This window comes from Peromyscus maniculatus, chromosome 6 (assembly GCF_049852395.1).
Source record: "Peromyscus maniculatus bairdii isolate BWxNUB_F1_BW_parent chromosome 6, HU_Pman_BW_mat_3.1, whole genome shotgun sequence".
Classification (NCBI taxonomy): domain Eukaryota; kingdom Metazoa; phylum Chordata; class Mammalia; order Rodentia; family Cricetidae; genus Peromyscus; species Peromyscus maniculatus.
In genome coordinates this window covers 81,773,875-81,784,139 of record NC_134857.1, presented here as the reverse complement: position 1 = coordinate 81,784,139, position 10,265 = coordinate 81,773,875, and the positions used below count along the sequence as shown (strand labels likewise).

The window sequence follows — 10,265 nt, the reverse complement described above, 5'->3', positions numbered from 1 at the left end:
GCTGGTGTTATTTATATTAGCCACCTTCCGACCGCTGACATGTGACTGAACAGACACACCCACAGACCATGGCATATTGGGTCCTTAAAAAGGACATCTAGACACAGCCCATCATGGCAAGCAAGATGTGGAGGCAGGAGCAGCTACATCATGATGGCGATGAGCCAGCAGACAGAGGGTACCAGAGCTAGGGGTGGGGCTGAAACTTTCAAAGGTTGCCTTGGTGACCAACCAGACCCTATCTCCTAGATGCTGTGGGGCCCTTCACAGCAGTGCCACAAGCTGGGGGCCAAGTGTTTAATACATGGACCTGTAACAGACATTTCAGATCTTATAACCTGAGAGCTAAGTATATAAGGTCGGGTTGCCTCTGAAGGAACCTGGAGAAATCAGGGGAAAAATTCCCCGTTCCTTCAAGGGCAACAGGCTGTGCCGTCCAGACCATTGTGAGCATTGTACGGGTTCCAGCCAGTGCCATCTCCCTGTCAGTGTATAGACATGAGTACACAAGCCAAGCTTGTCTTGGAAGCTGCTGTATCAACCTCAGGAGATGGACTACTGGGTTTTTACATCCCCCCTCCAGGATTTCTCTGTGTAACAGCCATAGCTGTCCTGGATCTCGCTCTATAGACCAGGCTGGCCTCAAGCTCACAGAGATCCACCTGCCTCTGCCTCCCAAGTACTGGGATTAAAGTCATGTGCCACCGCCACCACCCGTCAGGGTTTCTGGCTTTAAGCACCACGCCAAGAACTCATCTGACTGGCTTACAAGCCACATTGGCTACAGCCCTGAGGGCAAGTGCCACATCATCTGGTGTTTCTTCTGATATTATCTGGCTGTCCTGTTCCTGATCCCATATCAGGGGCCTTTTCCACGTTTGTTTTGGGGAAAGGGTCTCCTAGCCCACATGGGCCTTGAATTTACCACGAGCAAGGCTGGCCTTAAACTTGTGAGCCTCCTGTTTCTGCCTCCCTAAGTGCTGGGACTCCAGGTGTGTATCATCGCTCCTGGTTGTTAAGAATTGGTGACTGAACCCAGGGCTTTGTGAATGCTAAGAAGGTGCTCTATCAACTGTGCTACCTCCTCAACCCCATATTTAGGATCCTTTATCTGCATTTGGTGTCTTTGACTTGGCAAGTCACCCGAATCTAAAAGATCTTAGCACAACCTGCGAAGTTCCCTCTGGGCCCTTTTGACAAAGATTGGTCCTCTGGTTCAACACCAGGCCAGCTGTGTGAGCGACAGCGGCCTCCCCCTGTGTTGTTTGAGCAGCTGTCTGGGTGTCGCAGTGTGAAAAAGTTGGGCCAGACGGGGAACAGGGAGAATGCTGGGCTTGCTGACCCATCACACAGAATCCTGGCTGTCAGTCAGAACCAGGGGCCTGAAGAACGGAGGTAGCCTGGAATCTCTGCTGGGAACACCACACAGCATCCACGAGGGTGACGCTTCCTGCCTTTTCCAGATCCTTCTCAGAAAAGAGGATTCTTCCCTGAAGGAGACCTGCCCCCACTTCCCCCCCCCCCCAGGTACTCTTGAGCAGGGAGAAATGAGGAATATGTGGATAGAAATATAGAGGGGAGAGACAGTTAGAAACACAGGATAGCCTCGGGAGGGCCTGGGTTCAAACCCACCAGCCCCTTCTGTCTCTACTAAAGGGCTTTTAAAGGAATGCCAAGGGGTGGAGCAAAAGACCTCCCCCCAGCACAGCCAAGCGCAGACCATGTCAGACACCTGGTAACCATGCACGTGGTCCAGCCATCCCCTAATGCAGCCCTGCTGGGTAGAGCAAGCTCAGATCTCACTAGGAAACCTTTGTGGGCTCCCACATTTCCCCATCCCATCCCCGTAGTCACCTCTCACCTTGATGGTGTCTCTGCCTACTTCACACTGGACACAGCTGCATTTCAGAGACTCAGGAAACAGATCCAGGAACCTGTCCACTCCCTTTGGGTGGTTGCCTGCTGGATATCTACAGTGGGTGAAATTCAGCCAGGCACTCTGCAGGTGTCACGGTCGCTTATGACACAGAGGAGCTAACTTGGCTTCTAAGTCCCAAGCTGAGCCCATGACTGTAGCCTGTGTGACAAAGGGCAAAAATCAACACAGAACTGCTAAGCGTTCATAAAAGACATCCCAGAGCCCTTCCTGAGTTCTTCTTAAAGGTGCCCATCCAAAGAGCCCACACCTTCACAACTGTGACTGTGAACCAGCTGGCCACTCACATTCACAGACACAAACACAAGCATCTATAGGTGATAAATACATACTTATTTTGTGTGTGTGTGTGTGTGTGTGTGTGTGTGTGTGTGTATATATATATATATATATATATATATATATATATATATATATGAGAGAGAGAGAGAGAGAGAGAGAGAGAGAGAGAGAGAGAGAGAGAGAGATATGAAACCCAGGGACTTACCACATGTAGGCTCTGCTCTAAGCATTTGACAAACATGAGCTCTGATCTCCTAGCAACTCCAGCCACATCTGGCCACATGTATGAGGCAGACACTGGCCATATCTGTATTTTATACAGGACACTGAGCCACAGAGAGACAAGTAACATTCCCAGTTAATACGTAGCAGAGTCAGAATCAAACCCAGAAAGCTTCTCCCTAACCACTCTGCAGGGTCTAATCGTGTACATTAGACTCTAATGTACAACACTGGCAGTGACCAGGCAGGTGGTCGAAAGTCTGGATACGGGTGTGGTTCCTTTGTTTCTCCAGGGAAGCAAGCAGGCAAATGGGTGTTCCAGATACTGCAAATGTCTCATGATGGGAAGAACTGTTCTAACCCTTCCTGGATGACCCCCTCCCCGCCTCTCCCAGTACAGCCACGGCATCAGTCCAACGCTTCTCCCAAGCCTCCCACATCCCCAGAGCAACCCGGACATCTGGTCCACCATCAGTGGGTTCAAGTCCAACCTCTGTACTTGAACTCATCTTGCCTCAGTTTCCTGCCCTCTAGCACCCACTGCCTTCTGTTTCCAGTGTTTCTGCAGGTATTTTCACTGAAGATGGAGACTCATGAGACATTTTTAGTGCAGTGTGGGGTGACATTTAACTTGCTGAGAGTCGTTGACCTTGGCAGCATAAGAAGGACAATAAGCCAAGGAATCTTTAAAAAACCACAGGTGACTAGTGGGCTAGTTAGGCACAAGTGTTCCTTTGTCATTCTCACCAAGGTGAACACAAGTACCTCCAACTGATGGGCTAGCCGCCAATTAAGTTAAATATCTGCTTTAAAAGCGGAACACTTCAAACGCTTGCCAGCTGCAACAGGATGGAACTGGGAGCTTTGATTGAACGGGCGCAGCAGATGAAATATTTACAGACCTCAGCAGAAATAAATGCATGGATTTCCATTTTTTTAGAGAAAATGCACATTTGGCTGTTTGAAACCCACCCACCCTGTCCATGCTCGCTGCCGGAGCAGGAGCATGAGCGCCTGAGCACTGAATGCAGGGAAGAAAGCTTTGTAAGGGAAAAGGGAAGCAGCACCTGCTGCTGTGCCCAGCCCATCTCCCATGGAACAGGGAGAACGCTGTGAGTGGCGCTCCAGGAAGAAGCACAGGACGATGAGTTAATGCCTTTACACTCCAAATACCGCATAGGACATGCTTATATTAAAATTGTGTCCTTTTATCTGAAATTCAGATATATCTGGGCATGTTGTGGTTTTTGTTGCTAAACACAGTGACCTTAAGATGGATAAGAAACCCCATGACCCCGGGAGCGGAGAAGCAACCAGCAGGAGAGAATCCTCAGGGCCCAGGCTGGAGCTCAGTTGGGTAGTGCTTGCTGGGCATGCCTGAGACTGTAGGTTTAGTCTTCAGCCCTGCAGACAGACACACACCTATCATCAGCCCTCAGGAGGTGAGAGCAGGAAGATCAGAAGTTCAAGACCAGAGGCAACTAGCTACATAGGGAGTTGGAGGCAAGCCTGGGACCTGTGAGTCCAGGTCACAAAAACCAGAATGCTCTCCTGCGGTGGCTCAGGTATGAAGGGGAATTGGATGGAAATTCAAGCCTGTGTTTTTCTAACTGCACAGGGTGGGGCCGAACTGGTTGGGAGGATTGTCAGTGAAGTCATAGAGCACAGGGTTGTCAGCCTCTGGCTGTGTGCTGTGGGCATCTTAGCCATTATTGGCCTGGAGAAAGCCCCTATGAAACACATCAGGCTATTTGTATTCTTCTCTGCAAACGAAGAGAGACGGTAGGTCATAGTAGTCACCACTCACGGGGACCTACTATGTGCCAAGCACTTTACAACCAAGTCACATAAGCCTCACAATAGCCCTTCAAAACAGGTATGATTAATGAAGAAGGTCAGAGGTTAGCTAGTTTACCTAACAGGGTTCTAATGCTGCTAGAAGCAGAGCGGGGTCCAAATCACTCTATCCCGTCATTTGATTCCAGGCAAGTAGACTCCTGCCAGAACTGCAGTGATTCCATCTGCCACAGGACTGGCCTCTGCTTAGCCTCCGCTTGTGGTAAAGCCGTGTCTGTGATTACTGGGAGATTTTTCTCTTCTTGTAGGAACACATCTGTGGTCATGATGAAGTCAGTAGAAAACGTTTCGTATTTTAGAAACTCACTTCGTCAGCCCCAGGGTATCTAGTTTTGCATAAAACAACAGATCACTGTAAAACTTCTGAAAGGAAAATAATACATAGTTCCTTTAGAAAACAGGGCAATCAATACCTGTTCGGAGGGGAGGCCATGCCTGTGGATGCTTTAGGGGGAGCGTGCTGACACAACCATCTCAGCATCAACAGCATTTTTCTTAACTGAACTGGAAAAGCCCTGTTCTTTTCTCATTTGAGCTTAACTGGTGAGGACAGAAAATAAAACAGAGGCAGGAAGGCCGCCAGGCTGGTACAAGGGGGCCTGTGGAGTCAGCGCTTAGAAAGGGCTAAGGTCTGGCGATGTCCCCAAATCCATGCGTTAAAAACCTGATCCCTACACTCAGGGCTGGTAGAGTGCTTGCCTCCCCTGCAAGATGTCCGAGAGTCACTCCCCAGTGTCACCAAGGAAACAAACAAGCAAACAAATAAAAACCAACCCCACATTAAAAACACCAGGACACCTCACTTATTCCCCAAATTCATGTTTTAAGAATACTCCTTGACTTTCAAAAACAAATTTTTTTATTGAAAAACAAAAAACAAACAAACAAACAAAAAAAACCCTCTAGAGCAGTGGTTCTCAACCTGGGTGGAGACCCATTTGAGGGTCAAATGACCCTGTTCTTTTACAGAGGTCACATATCAGCTATCCTGCATATCAGGTATTTACATTATGATTCAGAACAGTAGCAAAATTACAGCTATGAAGTAGCAATGAAAATAAAATTTTATGGTTGGGGGTTCACCACAACATGAGGAACTATATTAAAGGGTTGCAGCATTAGGAAGGTTGAGAACCACTGCTCTAGAGGCTGGAGAGATAGCTCAGCGGTTAAGAGCACTGGCTGCTCTTGCAGAGGACCTGGGTTCAATTCCCAGCACCCACATGGAGACTTACACTGTGGATGACTCCAGTTCCAGAGGATCCATGGGGAGGGAGTTTCTTTGGGAGGTGATCAAGGCTAGACTGGATCATGGGGCTGGGGTGCCATGATGACAATAATGATGAGGGGGGAACTCTGGGTGACACTTTGGTTTGCTCCACCATGTGACAACTTTTGTCGCAGCTCAGGAGGGCCCTTGTCGGATCCCAGTAGACATCAGCACCCATGCTTGGACTTCCTGTCCTCCAGAATGAGGAGCCCAACTTCTATTCCTTATAAATTACCTGGGCCATGAGAGTCAGTGACAGAACCACAATTAGCTGAGGATAGAAATCATCTCTTTTTAGAGTGGCCACAGGGATCCTAGCTGGAGTTCCAGGAAGGAAGTCCCTTCTTTGGAGGAAACCACAGTATGGGGGGGAAATACCACCCATTGTTACTTTTTACAGAATTGAAGGCAATGGGGAGACTTGGTGAAAGTCACAGGAACAAGTGTCCTGTATTCATGGCTGCTATGGCTGCTATGACTACTGTTGGGTTATTTTGTTCTGAGACAGGATCTCACTATATAGCCCTGGCTGGCATGGAACTTACTATGAAGACCAGGCTGGTCTTGAACTCACAGAGATACACCTGCCTTTGCTTCCTTAGTGCCCCAATGGTGCCTGTAATGGGAGTTAAAGATATAAAGCCATGCCAGGCAGTGGTGGCACACGCCTTTAATCTCAGCACTCGGGAGGCAGAGGCAGGCAGATCTCTGAGTTCGAGGCCAGCCTGGTCTACAGAGTGAGTTCCAGGACAGGCTCCAAAGCAACCCAGAGAAATCCTGTTTCAAAACAAAAAAACAAAACAAAAAACAAAAACAAAAAAACCCACAAAACAAAACAAAAAACCCTACAAAATAAAAATAAATCTCAAGCTGTAAAGCCACATCTGGCATGGCAGTGAACTCCTGTAATCCCAGCACTCAGCCAGGAGGATCAAACAGTTGAGGTCACCTGGGCTTCCTGTGAGGTCCTGGCTCATCTAAGCCAGAGTAAGATCCTGTCTTAAAAAAAAAAAAAGATTTTGAGATATAAATCTAAACTAAGTATATAAAAAAGACAAAGGTACTTGTGTAAAATACCCAAGTGAGGAGAGCTGGGCATGCGTTTTCAGTTCCGACATTCCTAGTGAGACTTGATTTCCAATATTTTTTAATAGATAAGAAAGTACTTAGAGGCTGGAGAAATGGTTCAGCAGTTAAGGGGTCCTCTTTCAGAGGACCCAGGCTCAACGTCCACATGGGAGCTCGCAACTTGTCTATAACTCCAGTTCCAGGGGATCTCATGCTCTCTTCTGACTTCCATGGTCACCACTCATGAACGTGGTACACATACATCCTTAAAGGCAAGTCCTCCTCATACTCATAAAATAAAAATAAATAAATCCCTTTAAATGACACCCTATTACTGGAGTCATCCTACCTAGAACCTTTAACCACTCCCAGCGTTTGTTTGTGATAAAGTACATAAAACATAATATGTGCTGTCTTAACCAGTGTTATGGTGCCGGGCAGAGGTCTCAAATTCACTGCCAGCTGTAATTGTGGAGAACACAAAGGGGCGTGTGTATCCCCTGCCTTTGACAATGCCAGCTCCTTAGGGAGCCTGGGCTGCTCCTGTGGCCCCACTGCACACTGGGGGTGTCCTGCCTCTTTAGTCCATCTCACCCCCTCTGCTCTGTAAGTGACACGCTCCTCCGGTGGAGCCATCCCCGTCCTTACACAGAGGAAGTCACTTTGGCTGGTCCCACATCCATTCTTCCCACCGGCCTCTCTCCTTTCACATCACTTGTTCTCAGGTCCCGGGTGAACTGGCAAACTTTCTGGGATCCTGTCCCCTGGCCCCAGGCCAGGCGGGGCTGGCTCCGGACTCCGGGATCTGCAGGCGCATGTTTTATTCCCAGCTTGTGTCTGTCAGCTGCAGAGCTGTTTACAGGTCGGCCGCCCCCAGAGGCTTGTTTACACAGGGCTCTTACCTAAGCCGAGCTGGTTATAAGCCGGGAGGAGGCCTCTAGAGCCCTTCCAGACCTCCACGGCAAGGCTGTAATTAGGGAGTGAGGACAGTTGCTTGAGCAGTTTTGTACCTTCCAAAAAACAAGTCCCCTGTCTCACTACCAAGCCTCTCCCTTGCTGATCATTGGAGTCTCAAGCCTCAGGTCTCTAAAGGGGTGAGTTTCTCTGGTTTTTGTGCGGAGGGCATGGTCTAGAGTACCCCATTAGCCATGATCTCAGGCCAAACCCAAAAATGAGCACGTATGTACTATGAAGCCTGGGTCTACCAGAACCTTCTTTTTCTTATCCTGTGAAGAAAGCTGAACCTCCTTCGTTTTACAGGAACTCTGGAGCCTTAAGTATGAAACACAAAGCTGGGTTTTTTTGTTTTGTTTTTGTTTTTGTTTTGTTTTGTTTGAGACAGGGTCTTATTGCATAGCTCAGGTTGGCCTGGAATTTGCAATCCTCCTGTCTCAGCCTCCCAAGTGCTGAGAGGTAGCAGGAGTACACCTCCATGTCAAGCTGGTTTTGTTTTTATGTTGCCTAGTCTGATACCTACTTCTCGTTACCAGAAAGCAGTCTAGCACAGAGTATTCTTTGGGGTGGAGGCAGGCGTGTGTAACGTTCATAAACAAAATGTAATACATCACATGAAAATGTTCTCTATACACGGGATGGTAACTGGTGGGAGGGTGAACACGGTCATGGTGACGGGAGTGATGGAGTGTTAATAACGGCTGTGATGACGGTGTGATGTCAGAGATGATGGGGGTGCCGTTGGGAGGGAGGAAACAGTTAAGGATAGTGAGGAAGAGGAAGGAAGAAGGGTTGTGAAGGGAGGGGCATGTTGCCATTATAAGTTGCCATTATGCTACCCTGGTCAGTAGCCCTGATCAGCTTGAAAGGTCTCCCAAATAGCCTCTCCTTCCACCGACTCCCCGTGAGCATACCTTAGAAGCATTGGAAACCCTGTGGCTTTTGGAGATAATGGTGGGGTCTGAAATGAGAAAATTCAGGGACTTCTCACAGAGCTTCCTGATAGCATACCTGTACTGGTTTGAACCTGTCTTTTTCAGCTCACCTTGGCACTCTTTACATACAGGAGGAAGAAAATCCCAAACAAAACAACAAAAACCAACACCAAGAGAATTACAGATCATTGTACCAGAACCCGCTTGAGGAGTTAGGTCACGTGGGCGAGAGATCGCGTTTGAGGCTTCTACTTCCGGGGAACCTGCACTCCTGGAGCCCGCCTTTCCTCGTCTTCAAGATGGGAATACTGCCTCGACTTGAGCAGCCAGGGCGGGCCAGAGAGACAGGGCCTGGCAGGCCACCGTTTTGAAGGGACACCAGCTTCTTTAGAGCATGTGCCACACCCGGCACAAGGTCCACCGGGACGCCAACGCTGCCTGGGGCCGTTTCAAGCACTCCTGTCTCCAGTGCTCACTTCTCGCCCTGAGTGCTTTTCACAAGCCCCAGGGTTGCTTACTGAGAGCACATTTTTTGCAGGCTGGAGGGGTGGCTCAGTGGGTAGGGGAGCGTCCTGTTACCGCAAAGGAACAGAGTTCGATTCCCAACACCCCCATGAGGTAGCTCACAGTCGCCTGAAACTCCAGCTCCAGGGGAGCTGACTCCCCTTTGACCGACACACACACACACACACACACACACACACACACACACACACACACACACGGAAAAAAAAGAATCTTATGGGGAAGTGAAGAAATGCCTCAGTGTTGAAGAACACTTGACTTCGGTTCCCAGCGCCCATGTCAGGAGGCTGACAGCTACCTGTAGTTCCAGCTCCCCGAGATCCAATATCCTCTTCTGGTCACCATAGGCAACCCCCCCCCCACACACACACACATGAGCGACTGCACACACAATTGATAATAAAAATACAAAATCTTTCTTCAAAAGGAACGTTTTGATTCCTAGCACTTAGGATGCCAAAGCTTTAGGTGTAAAAACAACTGAAGAAAGGAAGAGTGGGAGAGAGGGAGGGAGGGGGAAGGGGGACAGACAGACAGACAGACGGACGGATAGGAGAAGAGAGAGAACTCAGCTGGTTGCTCTCCCATGGAGAGGACATATCTTTTGGTGGACTTCACTATGTAAAAGAATTCCATAACTTTTTAGATTATGAGAATGTTGTCTTTGATATCTGGCCCCAATTCCTTGCTTATACCAATTCGTCACCCACATGTGTGCTGTCTGATTCCAGAATAAAACATCTAGGTTCTGCTAGATACTTGAATTTGGTCCTCCCCAATATTTATAAACCATAGTCATGGCTTCATGTAGTCATTCATACGCACATTTCATGTTTCTTTACAAACAGGCCCTATCTATTTCAATCACCTATTTACTCTACTGAAATCTTCCCAATTGGGTTTAGCCTTAAGATGAAGAGATGCTCCTTAGCAGCTTGTGACCAGAGAGAATCCAAAAGGTGTTTGTTCTAGAACTCACAGTGTGTGATCCAGACTCTGGATTCTAGGGTACAGAGGCCCAGGGAGGTGTGTTTGAACAGTTCCCACCCTTGGATTTAGAGGCAGAGCAGTGGCGCCACACAGCTGGTATGGGAAAGCGCAGCAGGAGCTGGAGGGTTTCTCTTTCCTAGGCATCCATCACAATCAGGCTCACTCACCTTCCTGGGATGGCATCAGGAAGCCTTGTAACAGGGCCTTCAGGGAAGTACACACCAAA

The 10,265-nt window shown here is 48.5% G+C and overlaps 1 long non-coding RNA gene across 1 annotated transcript; it reads left to right on the top strand.

Annotated features, from left to right (window-relative positions):
* Positions 1-7,476: 7,476 nt before the first annotated feature.
* Positions 7,477-9,787, top strand: LOC143273935 (uncharacterized). The gene is made up of 2 exons (XR_013052272.1): positions 7,477-7,729; positions 8,656-9,787. It is a non-coding gene; the product is annotated as an uncharacterized LOC143273935 (long non-coding RNA).
* The last annotated feature ends 478 nt before the right edge of the window (positions 9,788-10,265 follow it).